This window comes from Melospiza melodia, chromosome 16, assembly GCF_035770615.1.
Source record: "Melospiza melodia melodia isolate bMelMel2 chromosome 16, bMelMel2.pri, whole genome shotgun sequence".
In the NCBI taxonomy this organism is placed as follows: Eukaryota; Metazoa; Chordata; class Aves; order Passeriformes; family Passerellidae; genus Melospiza; species Melospiza melodia.
In genome coordinates this window covers 12055433-12070441 of record NC_086209.1, presented here as the reverse complement: position 1 = coordinate 12070441, position 15009 = coordinate 12055433, and positions in this window count along the sequence as shown.

Here is a 15009-nt window from a genome sequence, read left to right as displayed (position 1 = left end):
CTTGGCACGCCTTTTGCAGCAGCAGGGTGCAGGTGTAACTCTAACCCGAACCCTAGGCAGGGCACTAAAGGCAGAACTGCCGCTCCTGCAGGCAGTGCCCAGTACCAGCACACACTGGAGTGAGAGCTGCGGCTCTCCGAGGTTCACAGGCAAACACTGACACTTAGAGAATCACCAGGAGCCCTTTCCCCTGCCCCAGCAGTGCCACCCTGTCCTCAGGCTGCCCGCAGAACCCACAGAGGTTTCAGTGTAACAGAGGCACAGCTCGCCCCAGGGGTTTCAGCATCTTTCAAACCCACTTTGCTTTTTCACACCATCATTAGCATGCATTTTACCAGACTGCCTTTAACTGGACCAGACTACATTTCTCCTCCCTAACTCTGCTTCTGTCATGGCACATTCATGCTTTCCAAAGAATGGTAGTGTTATTTTTAGTTTCCCTGTGCTGATTTTTATTCACTTTTAAATATCTTGGAATAGCTCCATGTAGACTGCAATCTACAGCATTTTACTCAGATTCAGAGGAGAACACAGTATGGTCAAGTAACGAGATAAAGGCAGAAAAATCATGGAACAAATTTCTGTAAGTGGCACTTCAGGACTTTGCAGTGCCACTGCTTGGCTTGACTGGTGCTGTGTCACAGGGCATGCAATGTGCACAGGACCACTGCAAACACTGAGCAACGCAGCAGTGAGAAGCTTAAAACCTAAACACGAGCCAGCCATAGAAAAGCATCTTCCTCAGGAGACCCTCACCAGTGAAATGAGCATCCCCTCATCACCCTGCCCTCAAGCCCGAAGAGATGAGAAAAGCCAGATCCTGCTCAATCGCACGCTGCTCACCTCAGCTATGCATCAGCATCTTCGCAATTATTGTCAAAGTCAAGAAAACACTTGGCTCTGCTTTCGGGTCATTGTCACATATGCAGAGCTGACAATTAGAAACATTACCTTGTTACCTACAGGCAAAGCAAATCTGAGCTAGATACCAAACAGGGATAACAAAAGTAGCAACATTCTCAGGCATTTCTCTGAGTGTAACCACCTTTAAAGCCTCTATAGGCTCAAGGAGACGATGTTCAGCCACATTGACCTGCAAGGCCAAGAACAACCAAGCACAGTGACTTCTCCCAGTCCCAGATGTGGGGAGGACTCAGGCACACTCAAGGTATTCTTACATACAGTAAATGAGCAAAATTATTGTAGAGCAGGAATGTGACAAAGATCCATAAACATTTGTATAATTATTTTACATAATTTGAAAGAGACAAAATATTGCCAGGAGACCTCGCTTGTCCAGGGGACACTGACTTCACCAAGACACTGATACCTTTGCTGCAATTCATAACCTCTGACACTTAGCTACTTTTCACTTCTCCTGGCATGATTACAGTGGAAGAGTGCTATTTTTTCATTATATATCAAGTCACTTACTAAAGTCACTTTTTAGTTGAATTAAAAGATTTCAAGCTTAGAAATAAAACATCCCATGAACTTTGAAACATACAGTTAGGTGAAGCTGCATTTATCAATATTTTGGAATTATGCTTAAAGTGGTATCACTAGACATTCTTCAGCATTTTATACCAAGTCAAAAAACATAAATTATTATGCTCACTATATGAGTGTATGTATTATTCATTTAAAAGTAGGGGAACATATAACTGACTGATAATTTATTTTTTAAAGTAACTTTGTTTCCCTTATTCTGATGTTTTCTCAACCTATTGTGTAAAATAATGTGGGAAGGCAAAGAGGAATATGGTATTCATGGAGTGGAGTACAGACCAGAAGAGACCAGAGCTGTAGGAGCAGCCTGCCATGCACCAAGCCCTACACTTGTTTCTGATGGACCACTAAAGAGTAAAGAGACCTGCTTTGGCCTTTGTTTCTGACCTCTGTTGTTGTTTTTTCGTGTCTGGTAGAGCAGGTCAGGGACCCCAGCCAAGACCTCCCAGGTGCACTGTGCTGTAGACACACTGAAAGCAGAGAGAGTTGACCTCAATAAAAATGGGAGAGAGAAGAATTATTCTCACTGTCATATCTGTCCATACTAGGAAGGGATGACAAAAAACACCAGTGAACTTGAGCAATGCCAAGCAGTAAATCTGTGAAGAGCCAGGAATCAAATGCATAATTTCAAATTTAGTTCTTCAATCCCTGATTTACTAAATTTCTTCTCTATTTCTGCCAACCAAATTATTTCATGAGGTAGAATTCTAGGGCTTTAACTCAACATCAGAGAATTCAGGGAAAAGGACTGTTTTCCACTGACTTCAGTTAGCTTTGAGAGAGTCAGGTAGACTTTCTTAATCAATTTAAATCAATGTATGTGTGGACTCACCCACATCCATTACAATTAGATTGCAGCCAAACATCCTCACCAGACAGCCACCAGCTGAGGCTGCTCTCCCAGCTGCTCTTTTTTCACCCACCAAGGACTGATGGATCTGCTGCTTTCCTGTGTTGCATTCTGCTCCTCTTCAGTCAAATAGGAAAGGTTTGGTTTGACTTCACACAGCAGAAATGAAAGAGCTTCCACCTGAGCAGCTTGCTGGGGTACAGAGAGCAGCCTCCAGCAGGAGGAAGGTCATTCAGGGGATGTGAGTTGCCCTTGTGAACTTTACCACCAACAGCTCCTTCCAGAAGGAGCCAGCCTCTATGCCATGATCAGGAGAGCCCCAGCCTTGCTGTGAACCTCTGAGTCTACACAATTCTCTCACACCTTTCTTGCCTGAATGGGAAGATGACAGGATGAGAGGATTTACAGCTGTGCAGAGTCACATTTATTGACTTTATGTCTAGTCTTTCGTTTATAGCAGCGCAGATTTAGGTCTGATCTTTGGGAAATATGGCCACACATGAAAATTATGCGTGTGTATGTGTTTGTGTATGTGCTCCTGCTCACAAGACACCCCATGAAAGCTAAGCCCATCTCTGGAAACACCATCAACTCTTCCCAGCCATTAATTTTAGCGGTGATGCAAAGCCAATAGATAACCCCATTGCAGCCTGCCCCAGGCCAGGTGAAAGCTGCAGAGCCCCCAGGATATCCCCCAGGCTGCCTCCACCATCTCCAGCCCCTGCTGTGTGTCCTGCTGCCCCGTGCTCTGCCAGCAGCACCCACGTCCCTGGAGCAGGGAGAGGTGGAAGCACTGAGCAGGGGAGATGCTGATGCTGCAGCAGCTCATCACAGTGGGACCTGGCAGGGCTGCATTTACACGGGACAAAAGCCAAAACAAAGAGTGCCTGTTGTGAAGGGAGGAGGACATCAACAGCTGGACAATGCTGGATGAGGGATTAGCTACAGGAAGGAATAAGCTGACAAGGAAAGAATCCTGCCTGGCTGGTAGCAGCCCTGATTCTGATCACCACTTTTCAGGAGTAGTAACACATTTCCCATTCAGCTCTGCAAAGAGGGATTGTTATTGGAGTGCCAATTCCTTCAGTTGGAGGGACTCACACAATAATGTCACTGCGCTTGACTGAAGTTGCACACATAGAGTATAAAGCAGCAGTAAATGCCAAGATTTCAAAATTCATTTTGCATCTGACATTCTCCTGGGTTATTTCAAGTGAAAGATAAATGCAGGATCTTCCAAGCAGTAATCTTATTTGATACCAACAACATACACAAGTAGTTAAGCTTGGAATAGGGTAACTTTCTCACTTTTATGTTTGAAAGCTGAAGATAAAATTATTAAGCATTTTGCATGTAGGGAGTGTAAGAAGAGTAACTGTTCTGCATAGGTATATGGAGAGGAAAATAAGAATTTCCTTCCCCAAAGAAAAACATGACAGCTTTACAGCACAGGTAACATCTTCCTGCAGTAGTCATTATATTTCTGTAGAACAGCAAAAGGAGATAACATATTGACTATTTACCTGTTTCTCTTGAGTGGTCAACAGCAGAAAGGGAATCCCTGTTTGGGATTACTTAAAATCAGACACAAATCCTAATTTTGCCTTAATCCAGCAAACAGCTTGCTAGGGAAACTGCTCAAATAGGGAGCCTTTTTTCATGTGCAGAATAGTTTGTGGAGCAGAGATGTAAAATCCACTGATAGATAGTGGAACTAATCTTCTATTTGCCACTGGGAATTTCTCAGGCACAACTAAGACAAATGCTGCCTTTGCCTATTTATTTCACATTTTGGTGGGAGAACCAATAACCAGCTAAAATAAACATGGGAGGAGTAGAAGCACACACAAACTCTTGTACTGGTGATTTCTGTCCTCTACATGAGATGCAGTTACACAATGAATTCAGCAGTTCTGAGACCTCTGGTGAGCACCAACAACATCCTAAAGCCCATCAGCACCCAGTAATATAAAAGTCCTCCATCAGCTCCTTGCTTCTCCTCCCTTCATCCCCTTTTCATGGTGCTGATCTACCAGCACAACTGTGGTTGGCAGAGGCAGAGCTACAGAGACAGAATGCAAGTTGTGCTTCTCCTAACCTCTTGTGGGATTGAGCGAAACTAATCAATGTTGCATTCAGTGGTATTCCAGACATCATTTTTGTTTGTATCTAATCATAATTGCAGAAATTCCACTGCAATACAGAGTTTGGCCAGCTCATCTTGGAACAGCTCATTTGGTGCAAACTTAGAATATATTTTAACTTCAGTTATGAGAAATTACTGAGACAATGACAAGCATGGATGGTTTTAGATGCCACAAACTGAGGAAAAAGAGGTAAGTTACCTAAAATGATCTCATCACATTTTGTTCTCATAAAATGCAAATTTCTGCATGTGAATGGATTGAAAATCCTAGTTTAAAATCCAAAAGAAAATAAAACCTAGAAATCAACAAATACTGATGTTGATTTACGTTTTTCTATTACAGATTTCTTTTCCCCTCTCCATTTTGCTTCTAGAAAAGAGGAAATTAGTACAGCACTTTTTTTTTACTTCTTTGTGTTTGTAGAACAAAACAGAAGTTTTAAATCTGGTTGTAAAAATTATCCTATTTTGCATTTCTGTTCTGCCCAGATTATCATATTTCAGGCTGCAGAACAGAGCAAATCATAAGTATGAAAGGAAAAGTACCACAAATGGTCTGAAACTCTGGACTGATGGCACAAAAGCCTAAATTACTTTTCTGGACAGAAGTTACACATATTTGGGATAGATTATATTTGGTTGAATAATGGATTTTCCAGGTCATGTGACAAAAGGAGAAGAAAAATGTTGTTTCAGATGAAAATGAAATGGAGTTTCAGGGCAGGGGAGGTATGTGGAAAAAATAATAATGATCAGCTTTAAGTGTTGTTTCACATCCCTTTTCACAGACAGGTAAATTGTGTATTAAACCTACATACCCCAATCCCATACTGAACAGGTGTCTCTTTCTGAAGCTGACCAGCTCCATTACTAAAATGTGAAGCTCAAGGTTAAATTCTGCAGTCTGATTCTTTCACTTCCCAAGAAGACAGCTGGGTTTGGACTCAAGCAAAAGCATCAGGCTGGCCTGTCACGTAGAAAAGGAGAATTTCCTGTTGCCATTATGCCTCACAAGGGTCCTCCCTGGCCCTGCACACCCACAGGGGCTGCCAAGGGTGCCAGGCAGGTGAAATGAGCCGTGCTGGGCCCTGGCACAGCTCCTGCCAAGCTCCAGGTGTGCAGGGCTGGGGCCAGAACTGCAGGAGCCTGGATGGCTCCTCTGAGGCCATGGCAAAGGGGCTCGTGTGCCAAGACCCCTCCTCAAGCCCTCACTTCACCATGAGGGTGAAGATCCTTGAGCTTTTATACAGCGGAGTATTTGCAGAAGGGGCATTGCTTTGTTTTTCTAGGGGTGCACACAAGAATTATGTTTGGCAGGACCAAGGCGCTCTGCACTTGCACACCTGCACATCCACCCACTCACCTGGCAGGCTGCTCCAGCATCTCCTGTTCAATTGTCCCTCCAGTTCAGCCCATCAGTAATTCAGTTCTGGTGTCAGTGTTTCCATGTCTCTTTAAGCACCAGTGAGCATGTCCCATAAATAGGATTTTTTAAAAAGTAAAAAAAGAAGTCAAATATATTGGTAGCAGTCAAATACATTTTTGGCAGTTAAAATATGTTTTTTACAGCCTTACCTGTTTTAATGCCTGATAATAAACTCCTTTCAGGACATTTGTTTCAGGCTTTGTCATCCTCAACTGTCCATACGTTTCAAGGCACTGAATTACCCTCTCCCAGTACATCTGTGAAGAGAAACATTTCTGGAAATAAAGGGATATGATTTAATTTCAGACTCAAAGACTAAACAGTGGTGTTGTGGTTTTTCTCACTATGCCTGAGCCAGTCCTGCTCTCCAAACTGTCAGTGAGTTCATTTCCTCAAAAACAACATGTTATCAAAGAGAAAAAACTAAAACAAGTGAATGAAACTGGAGCTAATGGCTTTAAAAACACCTTTGATTGCCAATGCTTTTGGCTTGAGATAACATGGTAATATTCCAAAATTGGCTTGAGTTTCTGCAAGAAGCTGTCAAGTGTATTTCAGACTTGAATATTTCTTACCTATGTAAAAATGCCAGTACTTGGAAATACAGAGCACATTACAGCTGTACCCTGTCTTAAAGGAAACAAAACATGCTTGCTGAAACTACTTGCTTAATTTCTGTTTGGAGTGTTAATATTCCCTGTCCAAAACAGGTGGAAGAGAAGTACACAGGCATCTCCTCTCCACGCAGGCACACTGCTCGTGCTCTCCCAGCCTTCATCTCCATCAAACCTCCTGGACTGCCCAGGGCCAGGGCACCTCTGGTACTTCCAGGTGAAGAGGGAATACAATTCTTAAGCAATCCTGAATTTACAGAGGTGACTTTTCCGCTTCTGCTCTGACAGAGTTTAACATTGCTGCTTCTGCCATATTTTCCCCACAAAGCTGGTGCAGCTAAGGCAGTCAAGTAATCCACTAAGGGTCAGGAATGCAGTATATGATGCCTTCAAAATGTTCTTAAATCAAGGTTTCTGAAAAATAAAAGTTATAGAGCAAGAATCAGCGTTCAAGGGCAGTCAATCAGATGTCTGAATTATGTCCTGCCTTTAAAATATACAGCAGATAACAGTTTTTAAATAGTCGCTGTAAAAGCTTCTATGTGTACTGTACCTTGACATTTAGTCCTCACTGAAGTACTTACCTTCAGGATTCTCCCCTTTTATTGGTCTTTTTTTCTGCTTTAAAATAATCAGAGCAGCTGCTCCAGAATGTAAAAAGAAAAAAAAAAACCAAAAGCAGACAAGTGATTTACTGCCAGACTCCAAGTGAGGAAAAGGGCACACACCCATCACTGCAGACAAGCAACAAGCAAAGAAAAATGACTGAGCAAAAGAGGGGAGGCAAGAGGGAAAAGGTGTGAGCTGGGCAGGGAGTTAGTACCTGATAAGTCATTAATGTGTGTACAAGGCCAGTCTGACATCAGGGAGGCTCTTACAGGATTGTGCTGGAATTATGGCATGGATATACAGGCAAAAGAGGCCATTAGCTTCAAAGAAGCACTTATTCATCCTTTTGAGTACAAACCAGCAAACCCTGAGCTCACAAAGCTCATAGGAAAATGTTGTCAATCCATAACAAAGTGTCAGAAGAACCTCAAAAATCAGCAATAAGTTGCTTTCAGCTCCAAAGATTTTCCCTGATGATTGCCTCTGGATTTACATTAGAGCTTTGTTTTTACTGACCCATTCCTCTGTGGAATTCTCCATGGACCTGCCATTCTGCACACTCAGAACTGAGTCTATTCCCTCTCCTCTTAATGGTCGTTTGTGGGCAGGCTGAAAATAGTTTGCCATTGCCTGTTACATGAAGATCATTTTCTTCCCAAGAACTTCACTCTTGCCAAATTCTCCAGTTCTGGGCTAAACCTGACAGCTGATCAGTACCCTGTTATGAATATGTGAGCACTGCAGAGCTGGGCCATTTCTAAATAAAATTTTCTGAGAACCACTGAGATGCCCCAACAAATAGCAGCAGCTTTAGGTCTTAGCTGTGCTGCCATGGGTCAGGCTATGGGGTGAACCTTGGCTATTTATAAAAGTGAAGTTCTGAGCCGCTGGGTCAGCAGTAGGAAAAAGGAAATTTGGGTACAGGAAAGTACCCAGGAGCCACATGAGCACTGCTGTGAGCCCAGCTGAAATTCCTGGGGCACCAATTCACTGTGCCCAGGGCCAAGGCTGCAGCTCCCCCTGTCCTTGGACATGAACACCCATCCTGCAGCAAAGCCATGGTCCAGGGAGGCTCAGCCTCATCCCCAGGAAGGGCAGAGGCCTCTCACATCCCATCCAGAGCCACCTGCTTCCCCTCCAATCCTTGTCCAGCCCAGACTGCCAACACTGCTGTGTCCTGCTCTGGAATCTGCTCCAACTGCACCAGCAGTGCAGCCTGGTGAGGAAATGCAGACTTGGTCCCTTAGCCTGTCACCTCATGTTTTGCAGGAGGAAATTTAGATTCCACATATCTAATTAATGGAAAACATAGATAAACAAAAACAGATTGGTTACTTCAATTATGTGCACAGTGCCTGCAGGGCTACAATTAAAAAATGCAAAGAAAGAGAACAGTCCAATTGGGTAAAAATATGCAGGAGAAATACAATCTGCAGCTTACCTTAATGACAATTAAAAACACCTCTCCACCAGCTGTGAAATGAGGGAGGTTATTCTTGGCAAATGAGTGTAATACAAAGTTTTTTAGCCATCTGTAAATAACATTTACCTGGTGCAGCTTTACATAATTAACTAACTTCCTTGTGAGTATTGCACAGACCCATCTTCACAGAGAGGGAATAAAATAAAGACAGAGAAGGAAGGAGAGCAGAAGCTCCCTATTAATTTATTTAAATTTCTCCCAGAGGCAATTTCTCCAAATTTCGTGAAGTCAAGCATCTGTTTTGCTTGCAGCTTAACTTACTGAAAGAAGCATTACCTGCACAAATAATCTTCTCTCTAAGCAGCTTAACAAGTTTGTGCAAATGTTTGAGCTGCTATAAAGAGGCAAGAAAGTAATTTCATGTCCTATTCAGAAAGGTAAACAATTTTCTTGTTATTTTAAGTCCTTCCACTATTTGCACTACCAGATGGATTAGATGAATACTCTGCGATGGCTTTTCTGGATTACATGACTTGTGTGTAGCAAAAGGTTCAAAACTGTGAGTGAAAACGGGTATCCAATTCCGTGTCTTTAATAATTAGGTGCAAACCCAAGTCCTTTGAATGACTTAATTTGTATTTAGTAAGAATGTTAGTGAGGCCAATTATCAAAATTCAGTGTTCAGCTGCATTTAAAAATTTGAAAATGGCCAAAAATGCCAGCACATTGAACTCCTTGGCTCCTCCCCTGTGTAAACTAGCTGTTTGTAAAACAAACACCAGAGTTATTCCTTTTGTATTGAATAGATCCCCATGTTTGGTACTGAGAAGGATTGGTTGAGGTATCTGACATTTTACCTTCCTCCTGTTGATCTGGTCCTTTTCTTCTCCTAAACACCTATGGCACTATTTCCCCCTTTAAAAAAAGAAAGCAAAAAGCTAAAAAAAAAAAAAAAAAGCTTTCTATTCTATTCAAAGATTTCTCTGAGACTGAAGACATCTCATTGAGAAAAATTTCTCTCTATAATAGCTTTAGAAGTAGGCACTCCACTAGTATTGCATTTAGACTCTTCACTCAAAATAAGCCAGAGGACACATTCTTTACTGGTTTAAACATGGATTTCTGTAACTGCATCAGAAATCTTCAGAGACAGAAAGGATTCTGTTTTATTGCATCCATCCAAAACCTGTCCGAGAAGACAAACTTTTTGCCTTATCAAGTGCCCAATTCAGGGATCATCTCCTCAGATTTAATTGTATTATGGGATGAAGTTAGATAAACTGCTAGATTACAGTGAGTATCACTGGATCATTATTTGCATTTTGTCAGCCACAAAGACATTGTGTGACTGGAAATAATTTTGTACCAAACACTCCAGAAAAAAATTCACCAGGTGTGTTAATGGTTTTGACCCCCAGAATAAAGACTTAGGAACAAGGTTTAGTTAGGCACAACCTCCTCTGATAAAATGAGTTAAAATGTTGCTATACCATAACAAAACAGGGAACTTGCTTTCTCAAGCTGATTCCACAGAAAGTACAAAAAAATCAATTGTGAATTCAGTATTTCTAAGCTTGCAGAGTCACTTCAGAAAACATGGTTCAACAGGGCTCACCCTCCTTTACCCTACACCTAGCACCTCTTAGCAGAAATAAGGGTAAGATATATAGTTCTGAACATTAAATGTTGTTCTTGATACAGTCTTCAGTTCACGTTTTATAAGACTTTTTGAAGAAAATTGCTCGCTCCTGAAACGCAGCCACCTCTGATTTCTGGCTAAAAGATGAAGATCAATTCCTTTTTAATGAACTGAATAGCTCTAATAAGAGTGGTGGGTAAAAACTCACCAGTTCTGTATTTAAGGGTATCTCATAACACAATATCTTGTGGAATTGAAATTTACAGATGAAGTTTTGCACTGCATAAAAATAACTCATTTATCTGTTTCAAGCCTGTCACCTTTAAGTTTCCTTGGGCATTCCTTTCATACACTGCCAACACACAGAGAGGAATAGCCCTGCTGACCTTCTCTGTGCCATTCAATATTATACATCCTTCCCTCATACTTTTGTTTATTAGCCTGAGAATTAGTTTATTATTACTTTCGTACATAACTCTGAGAATTAAATGGGTTTTATCTTGCCTAATATTTTCTCAAATCAAAGCCCCCTTATGCCTGTAATTATTTCAGTTGCCCTTTTTGGCCCCCTTGCACTTTCAGCTCAGCCTTATTTATAAGATGATTTTGCATCCATTTCTCCAGCCACAGATGATCAGTAAGAAGGCTGGAAACAGGAATATAGTAAGCAGGGAGGCTGTCTTGTTATTAATATTTATTTCATATTTCTATCTAGAGGCATCAGCTGAGATTGCTATTGTGATAAGCTACAGAGCCTTGTAGTACAAGACAGTCCTTGCCCAAAGGATTGCATCATGGGGGATGCAGGATCTTAGAGAGGGAGAATTCCTACTGCAAGTTTACTTGTCTAATACAAACTCACCACCTTTTGATGTCCCAGCAGATGCAGCCTGCACTCAGTGAGAGCATGGTGTGTGTTTGATAACAAGAGCACTTTCATTTCATCCTCTACAAAGGGAGATGGTCTCTGCTGTCACAGATCCCTGTAAAACATTTTGCCACAAAGCTACAAACAAACCCTTCGCAGCATCTGCACGTGGTCAAAAATTAGGCCATCATATAGCAGAGAGCTGCACTGCTGGCAGTAGGAGGGGTAGAAAATCTCAGTACTCCAGGGAGCAGCCATGGAGAACACAAGCACAGACCCCCTGTCACATGTAGCCATCATTTTAAAGCATGAAGCATTTCACTGACCAAAATCACTCCAATCCAGGCCCTGGGGAGAAGGTCTTAGCTATAAAATGGCCTGTTTCCAGAAAATTTAAGTGCTTATATCAGCAATGTCATCAAGGAGAGAACATTTCAAAAGCATCAAGCAGATAAATAAAAGATCTGAATCTCAATTATAATGTAAAAATTGAAACACCTCATTGACTTGGACACAAAACCTGATGCTCACAACCTCTGCTGCTTTCTGCTGCCCCCAGCTGTGGCTGCCAGCACAAGCCATGTCAGGGCCTGAGCTCATCCCTCTCCTCCCTGGCAGAGGTTCCTGCTTTGCATCTTCCCACCCTGCTCCTCCTGAACCAGCCCTTCTGCCCTGTGCCTCCTGCTCACCCCCTGCTCTGTGCTGGAAAGGACAGGCACGTTTGTTTGCTTGCATTTTTCTGCCAGGGAGTGTGTGAAATGGCCCTGCTGCCACAGGAACAGGCAGGATGTTGTTAAACAGGCATGAAGGTGGCTCTACAACATCTCTGCTCATTGTATGTTCTTTTTAGCAGGAAAAACAGGAAAATGTCAAAAAGGAGCATGTAAAAGTGGACAAACCTCTTCAACAATACACAAGCATCAGTCCCACAAGCACCCTTGCCCTCGGAGTACACTTAGGGACAAGAGCAGGCAGAGGAAAAGAGCAGAAACAGATGGGAGAGCTCCTTCAGGCATTAAAGGGATCTTGTAGTGAACCAAGGTAGTCAGACCTTGATTATTTGTCTTTGGTTAAAGGCATAATGTTAACTAGTCACTTACCCAAGGTGCAGGCAAGGCTTCTCTGGGATTTAAATTATGTAAATATCAAAGCCAAGCCCTGTGAAATCCAAAACAGAGAGCATCTAGTCCTGGTTTAGGACAAAACAGGAATTTTTACCAGTTCCAACAAGCTCACATGTTACACCAAATTTTCTTTGATGATTAAGGAAAAGGTTTTACTTTGCTTCCTAAATAGGTCAGCATCCACAATTATTTAAATTATGACTATGCCCAGGTTATTCAAGGATGTTTCTCTTACCCCATGCCCAGCCCTTTCTAACTATTTTTCTGATTTTGGGCATGTCAGTCTCCTTCACCCACCTGTTTTATACCACAGGCATATTTTTAATTATGAAATAGCAGGTGGGTTTGAACACAGTGAGAAATGAAACACAGGTGACTGCAAAACTACAGGTAACAATAATTCCTGCAGTGTTTCAAGATGAACAGGGCTTAATATGGTTTTAACACAGTTACCCCATCACAAATTTGTCAGATTCTTCATCTTGTACTTGCATTTCCCACAACACAGCTAAATCTACCATACACATCATCAAAAGCAGGAGTAAGGGATATATTTATCAGTCATTCCAAAATGGATGATAAGCTTTAAAAATCCCAGCTTCCTGTAGACTTTGGGAGATAGAAAAGATAGAGAAGCAGCTAAACAGAAGCAGTGCTTGACCTGTGAAAAAGACATGGCACTGCAGTTAATTCTGGTTTAGAACAAATGCATTAAAAATTTATTTCACCAAATGTTAGTTTAAAAGAGTCATTAAAATCAGTTTTCTCTCTGTCCACTGGAGATCAAGTTGATGAAGCTTCCCTAATTTCAACATTATTCTATGCTCACATAACAGATGTCATTGTATTTTAGCTTCATATAATAATGTTGCTCAATCCATTTCTCACACTTTCTGTCTCTTGTTGCAAACCTTTATACTGATCACAAACATTTCATTTTAAAGTGAGTCTCCTAATGACCCTTTTCTGGAAAAAAATGTACAGCCTGCACAAAGAGAAAAACTCAGTTTAGAGCAATATGCACAGATTGATTATTTCTGAGCCAAAGCAGCCCTGCTCTTCTCATTTTCTTCAGACTTTAACTAGTCGATTCATCACAGCATTTTTGCACTTCCCCTCCCAGACGAGGGTGAGGATGTGGGCCCACATTTTCCCATATCTCTTTTATCCCCAAAGAATAACCCCAGGGACGGCTGAGGCTGATCCAGGGGGCCAGGTTGGTTGGTGCCCTGCTGCCTCTCCAGCACAGACATCCTGGGAGACACTGTCTGCCACTGCCAGCAGGGATGATAGCTTAGTTAATATCTGCTGAAAAGGGCAACTGAAGGCTCTACCTTTTGAAGTATAGTAATTTACCGTAATTAGCACACAGATCTTATCAGATTAGGACTAAGAAAATTGCTGCCATCTACTGCTGGAAAGAAATATGTGAAAACTGCAAGTGTCTTCCAAAAATAAGTTAGGACCTGCCAATACCTTAAAGAAGTTCATTTCAAGTGGCAGGTTAGCTCTGAAAAGGGGGGTTGTCACACACAGGCTAGGGAAATGTGACCCTGTGGTTTGGTGGCCAGGGAGTCAGGCTGTTTTGACACACAGACATTTCCCATGAATAGAATAAAGGCTTAAACCCTGGGAAGATACTTTATTTTAGATTCTCCATTTGCTTGAAATTTAGTAGATATATTTTTCCCTCCTCCAAGTTCAATTTCATTCATTTACAACTACCCAAATGTGATGGAGTTCATATATGCCACTGCTGGCTGGGGGAGGACAATCAAGTTAAGATGTCAGAGATTCATAGACAAACTTTATACTGTCTGCAGGGAGGTATTTCTAGTGAGAAAGTCAGAGAGAGGGGCCAGCTCTTAGAAGGGGGAGAACTTCAGAGTCTGGAAGAAGTTTATACTCATTCTAAGTTTTGGGGATAGAGCAAGAGTTGACAAATAGGAATTCCAATGTCCTTTTCCCAGTCCCTCTGCCCATCAGGCGTCCTTGTGCTACCTCTTTACCTCATGGTCACTCTGAAAACCAAACTAATGTTTTGCACCAACAGTGTATTTTCCCTCAAAAGCATTTGCTTCAACAGCCTCAGCCCCTGCAGCACCAGTGCCTCTGGGGGTTTTATTTTGTGGTAATCTCAGGAAAGCAACATGAGTCCATCAACCTTCCTCACTCTCCCTAGGGTGCTGCTTCTTTAAAGGCTAATTTTTCCACTTAATTTTCAGGTGTATAAATGGTCTTCACTGCATGTGCTCAGCAGCTCAGGAATCCTGCTGGCTCTGCTCAGCCAAATGCCCTCTGATTGTGCATGCTCCATCTCTGCTCGTGGTTCAGCCCAAAGATCACCATTCCAGCACTTCCTCCTCCTCTCTGAATCAACTAACAAAAAATTGTTTGAGAGCACAGAGAAATCTGTTCCTTACATGAGGGTCCAATTCTGTTAAACAAGCGGCTTTTTCTGCTTTTCCAGGAAACTGCCCAGCTAGTGGGGGTGTTACCTTTGCCCTAGGTGAGCTCCAGTGGCTTCAGCGTTTGCCCAATTCCATCACACTGTGAAGAGAGCAAGCAGCAAGTTCTACCCTTCCTCTGGGACAGCCACAGCTCTGCTGAGCACCAGGATGAGACTGCAGCACCTTCGACTGCAGCTTCCACAAAGTCACACCCAAGATTTTGTAGAGATCAATGTCAAGTTTGGTGAGTCCAGCTGTGCAGCAATCTCCCAGAGCAGGCCCTGCTGTTCAGCTCTGCTGGGAGCACAGAGATGCCACCCCCATCTGCAGGAGGGGACAGACTGACAG